We start from the raw sequence: 5,812 nt of genomic DNA on the forward strand, positions 1-5,812 counted from the left end.
AAGAAATAAAGAGCAATTGTCAGAGGCGAACAAAAGGCGGAGGATGGAAAGGAGCTGGGAATCCCGGGGCAGAGCCCCTCGGCGTGGACTTGAACTTGGGCTTTGACACCGTCTGCCAGGCGCAGAGAGGCTCTGGGCCGGGCGAGCCGGGCTCCGGGGGGGGTGACAACAGCCTCGGTGGTGGAAAGAGGGTGTAATGCCCCCCCAAACACCCACTTTTGCGGGGCCGGGGGGGGGGACTTTGCTTCAGGATGCGAGTGATTCGGGGAATAACCCAGACGGGCTGAGACCCGATGGACTCAGTGCACCTCCCGATGCAGAGGGGGGCGGCGGCGGGGGGGGGGGGACCCCGTCGGGGCTGGCCGGGGCCAGACGGTCGGGGGGGCCGCCTGGTTCTCACAGTCTGCGCCCGAGCCTGGATTCTCTGCACGTCCCGGCCGGTCCCCCCTTTGCTACTATTCAGCACTTAATTGAACATTAATGGCAGCTGGGGATGAGGTCATTGGAGCCGGCTTTTCTCACACATTTTTCATGCAAATCCGCTAAACTCTAAACAAATTTGAATAAAACCCCCTTTGTGAGGGCCCTCCATGGTGTTTTTCCACGGGCCGCTCCGCCTGTCTCCGCACACTTCATCCGGGGAGGGGGGAGCCGTGGGGAGATGAGGGGGTGTAGGGGGGTCCCCACCCAGGCCTGGAGCACCAGGCAGAGCCGTATGTAACACCCAGAGCTGTGTCCTCTGCTGGGCTCCCAAATCCAGCGCCCCCCCAGGATGTGCACTGCACAAGCGGGGCCCCGCACTGGGCCATCACCTCTCTTTGCATCCCCCCCATAACACCAGTTCTCCCAGTAATATCCGTTAGCAACACCAGTTGCCCCATAACACCTCGATAGCACCAGTCTGCTCCCAGCAGCATAAGACTTCCTGCAATTAACACCGATCCCCCACAGTAATACCAGCCCCCCAAGTAGCATCAGCCCCCCAGCAACCCAAATCCCTCCCAGTACCACCAGTGCCCCCAGCACCCCTTGCTGCACTGGGCAATCAAGCCCCATTGCCTCTCCGTAAGGGAGTTTTCGGGTACTCGTGGCCGCACAGGGTAACGGCACGCAGAGCCCCCGACCCCCCTGCTCCGCGCCTCCGCAGCCCCCATTAGCATCCCTGCGCACCCGGCCCCCTGCCCAGCCTTGAACTTGGCCATGCCGGGCTGCACTCCTTCTGCCTGCCTGGGCTCGCACAATGCCGGCCTTGACCCATTGTTTGCTTTTTTCGGATTTCAGCTGGGAAAGCGGCCACCTCGCGCAGCCTGCCCTGAGCACGCCGGGAGCCGGGCACAATGGGGAACCCTGCTCTGCAGGCAGAAGGGCTCCAAATCATTTGAGAGACATATTCATTATATTCTTTCACGGGGGTCTGTTTGCATTGGGTTTAGCGGTTACTTCCCAGACGGGGTTCAGACCAAATAAAGATCATTTAGCGGCGAGGGATTCGCTCGGGCTTTCAGGGAAATGTGCCTGATGCGGGGCATGGCGCAGCCCGGCCGCTTGGCTCTAGGCTGCTCCCGCTTCCCTGTTGATTTGCCTGGGTTTATTTTGTGTCCGTTGCCTCCTCCATCCCGAGACTGCACCAAATCACACGGCTCACTTTTGCAAAAGGGAGAGTTTATTTTCAACAGTGCATGGGGTGGGGGGATTTTAATGGGAGACAATTACAGCCAGTACATTTCTTTTACAGGAACAGAGAGGGTGCAATAAAACAGCAGCAGGGCCGCCTGGCCCAGACAGACTCACGGTCCTCTGGGCCCCAAGCACAGTGCCGTCAGGACAGCTGCGCTCCCACCACTCTGCACACCCGGGGATGAAGAGCTGCAAGGGCCAAGCTCTGCTCCATGAGCAAAGCCCGGTGCTAAAAGCTCCCTCCAACCTTCATGCACCTGGTATTTTGCCAGGTGAGACGGTGGCTTGCTCAGATCCCCCTGCCTAAGAACTGTGGTCCTGCTCCGGGGTATTTAGGGCATCGAAGACAACATACAGGAGTGATGTGGGATGATCCCCTGGGTTCCTGTGTTGCCCTGGCTCCCCAAGGCTGGACCAGCGTAATTCAAAGTGATGCAGAAACCCTCTGTGTTCATGAGCGAAAGCCGCCTCCTCTCTGGGGCCATTGGAGGAGCAGGTTGGGACCCTCCTGGAGAAACCTGGAAACGTCAGATGGCAAGTCTGGGCAGGTGGTAGCCAACTGCAAGAAGGAACTCACAGGCCTGAAAAGTCCCTTCTCCACTCGCTGGGACCTAGGAAGGAAAGGAAAAAAATGGAGCAGTTACCATCTCCAGCAGGAAAATGGTCCAGCAGCACTAGGCTGAGAACAGACCAGCTCGGCTCACTGACGGAGAGAAACTCCAACCCTCTTTCCCTCCTCACCACACGCTTCCCACGGCTCCAGGCCACCTTACCCCCTTCCCGACTGGCAAAGCCACGGTCCCCAAGATGCCAAGCTCCCCCTGCACCCGCCTCAATCCCCTACCTCTGCCTGCCCCGCACACCGCCAGCCAGGGGAGGGCTTGCCGCTTGTCCTTCCTCCCTAGGCTTTGGGGCATGGGATTACTCTGCATGTCAGAGCCACTAAAGGCACAGCCCTCTGATGTTTTAATCTTCATGTTAACTTTCCCTGCCCTCAGCGCCCTTGCCTGGCTGGAGAAAGTGATACCAAGCCACCGAGCTGGAGCCGAAGCTGTGACGCTCAGTGAAAGTCCCCTTCTCGGCTTTCCCCACGCCTCCTGGGGTTTGCCCCATGCATCTTACACCTTGCAGAGGGTTCTCCTCCCTTTTTCCTCATTTTTTTTTCTATTTCCTTTGCACTTTCCCCATGGCGAGCATGGATCCCCTAGCACAGTCTCTGAACCCAGTCCCATCCCTTTGCCATTCCCCCTTTGCTTTGCCTATAAAATGTTATGCTGGAAGGAGTAAAGACTAATATAACTAATTCTTGAATCCACTTGGATCCAGAGTGCAAAAGGAACCATCAGCTGGCTAATTTATTCTTTTTATTGCACCAAATTGTAATTTTATAAAATATTGCAAATTTTATAAAATATTTGCAAGCCCATTTTAAGAGATAAATCTTCCGTGTGGCTCTCTAATGAGCCGCCCTGGGAGTAGCTGGCATGTGATCTGCTGTAGGTCGCACCGCGACGTTCCCGGGCTGCAACTGGATGAACCACCGTAACTCTTTGAACTGTGCAAATACTCTACACTCTGGGGTCCAGGCTGCAATTTGCATGGGTATTTTTTCTCTCTCTTAAAAATAGATCTTCTGTAACCCCTTTATTACAATATTCATAAAGCACTTGATGGAAATCCGAGGAAAATCCCTTCCCTTTCACAACTTTGAAGCAAGCCTAAAACATAAGAGAGGCTGAAGCCAAACACACCCCACCTGCGTGGGTTTGGGGAAGGACTGCAGCCTGTCTGGAGAATTATGGTGCTGAGAGGACAGACCCCATGCTGGCATGTATGTAGGGAGACCCAGGCTGCAAGAAGCCAAGGCTCAGCACTGCTTTATCCTATGTGACATTAGGAGTCACCCCCAATGTCCCGCCAAGGCTGGCAAGGATGTTGAGGTCAGGGCAGATGAGATCTGAACGGCAGCGGGTGCTTTCCCAAGCCCAGGAGAGGAACAGGAGGCTGAACCCTTGTGCTCACCACGCTAAAGACTCCTGCCCTTGGCAGTGACAGCCCCTGCCCTCTGCCTGGGCAGTCTGAGCTTGCTGCGACCTACAGAGAAACTCATCTATGGTGCAGATGGAGAGGATGCTTGTTCATACGAGACATCAACCCACCCTGGAAATGATGCCCTGCCTACCTGGTGGGTTTGCACCTTCCAGCACTTAGTAACTGGGGGCAGGAGGGGCTGGACCAACCCAGATGATTTGACATAAGCTTCAGGAAAGCCCAGAGTTCCTATAGGGACTTTCCCCATGGACAGAGTTCAGTCTAGTATTGCGGGTGCCTGCAAAAATAGGGCTCTACCAGGACTCGATCCCAGCCCAATGCTGCCTTCTCCCCCCAGCACCCTGCGCCGGGAAAGCATCCTGCAAAGTACCGTGTGGATTCATTATTCCTCTCTTTTTTTAAAACCGATGCATAAATAATTGGAATTACAGATCAGTCTCTGGCCCAGCAATTGCTTCTCTGCCTCCCCATGCCCTTACAAAGCCAGTGCTGAGGTTTATACACTGATGAACTGCCCCACCACAGCAATTCTGGGCGGTGGGAAGAGCAAAAGAACCCCTCAAATAATGGCAAACGGAGGCAGGACGCTCTGCCTAATCAGATTCCTGTCCCCTATTGAGGCCAGGAAGGAGGGACCCCGCTCCTCCCCTGCCCTCAGCCCAGCCTCCGCTTCACCGGCTCACACGGAGAAACTTTCTGGACAATTTAATCTCGCCAGGGTGTTACTTAGAAAAACCTTTTTCACTGTCAATTTTTTTTTTGCCCTCCCTTCCCCCCCCCCTTTTTTTTTCTTCCCTCCCAGCCTTGATTGAATTTTGCAAGCCCCTGATATCTTTCTTTTCTGTAGGGATGCACGCTGCTTATGCAAATACCAGCCTTTCATACCGCCTCCCTGGCTCAAGCCCTCCAACTTGAATGTGACCAAAAGCTGTGCTCTCCCCTGCTAACTCCTTAGCACAATTACACCTCCATTCTGCTCCAGGGGCCCGGGGAGGGGGGGGTGGAAATCATTTTAAACTAATAACACGTGCTGTTTGCTTTGGATAATTACAAGGGAGCTTCGGCTTCTAAGAGCTATGAAATATTCTGTTCGGCGGGGCGGGAGGGAGGCTCCGTGTTACGCCTACGCTGCGAGTTTTATCTCCTGGCGGAGATGCTCGCACGGCCTCTCGAGGCTCCCTCCATCTCGTGCTCGTCCTGTGCACCTGGGCAAGCATTTACATTTCCTATGGAGGAACTTCTCAGCTCTTTGGGCTATGGGAGAGAGGAGAAGACGGCTGACATTTTTCTTATCTCAAGTTACAATTTCCTGCAAGCATCAAGATAATAAAACATCGGCGATGGGCAAGATGAGCGAAATGAATGCGTCGGCTGGCTCTCCCGCGGCAGCGCGGGGAGGACCGGGGAGAAAGGACACCCGGGGGATGCGACTGCTCCGCCGGCTCTCGTTTGCATCGTGGCCCTGCTGTTATTGTCCTCCTGCCTTGTCTGCTGGGGAAGTTTATGTAGAGGGCTTTTGCCGGGGCGCGGAGGAGGAGGAGGGGAGTTTTCCCCAAAAGCACCCAGGAATCTGTCAAAAGAGGGATAGAAAAGAGAAGAAGAAGAAGAAGGGAGACAGAGAGTGGGAACGTCAAGGACCCCTGACTAATGAATAGCAAGTTTGCCCTTGAACCTCCCTGGGCTTTGCCATTCCCAGGCTCCAAACAAGGGCTGATGCATGCTTGGGCCCAGCTGCAGGGGGACCAGGCTATGGTTCATCTCAGACACTTTGACAGCCCGGGCCTTTTCCCCGCATAGCTCAGACTCAGCTAACTACTCCCCTGGCAACAGCTCAGTGCAGGAACCTGCGCTGAGGCCCTGCCTGCTGCATACAGAAGTGCGAGGAGGAGGGGAGCCGCTGGGAGAAATTAGCTGGAGACCGGCTTAACCCATCAAATGCTGGGCAGGCGTCGCCAGCCCCGGCACCCTTCGCTCCGTCCCCGGCTCAGCTGGCCAGGTGCTCGCTGGTGAGCGTCTGTGGCGGAGCAGGAGAGGGGCAGTGAGGTGCGTTAGACGTGCCAAGTCGCTGCATATTGCAAATCCC

The sequence above is a fragment of the Aquila chrysaetos genome, chromosome 5 (genome assembly GCF_900496995.4).
Source record: "Aquila chrysaetos chrysaetos chromosome 5, bAquChr1.4, whole genome shotgun sequence".
Lineage (NCBI taxonomy): Eukaryota > Metazoa > Chordata > Aves > Accipitriformes > Accipitridae > Aquila > Aquila chrysaetos.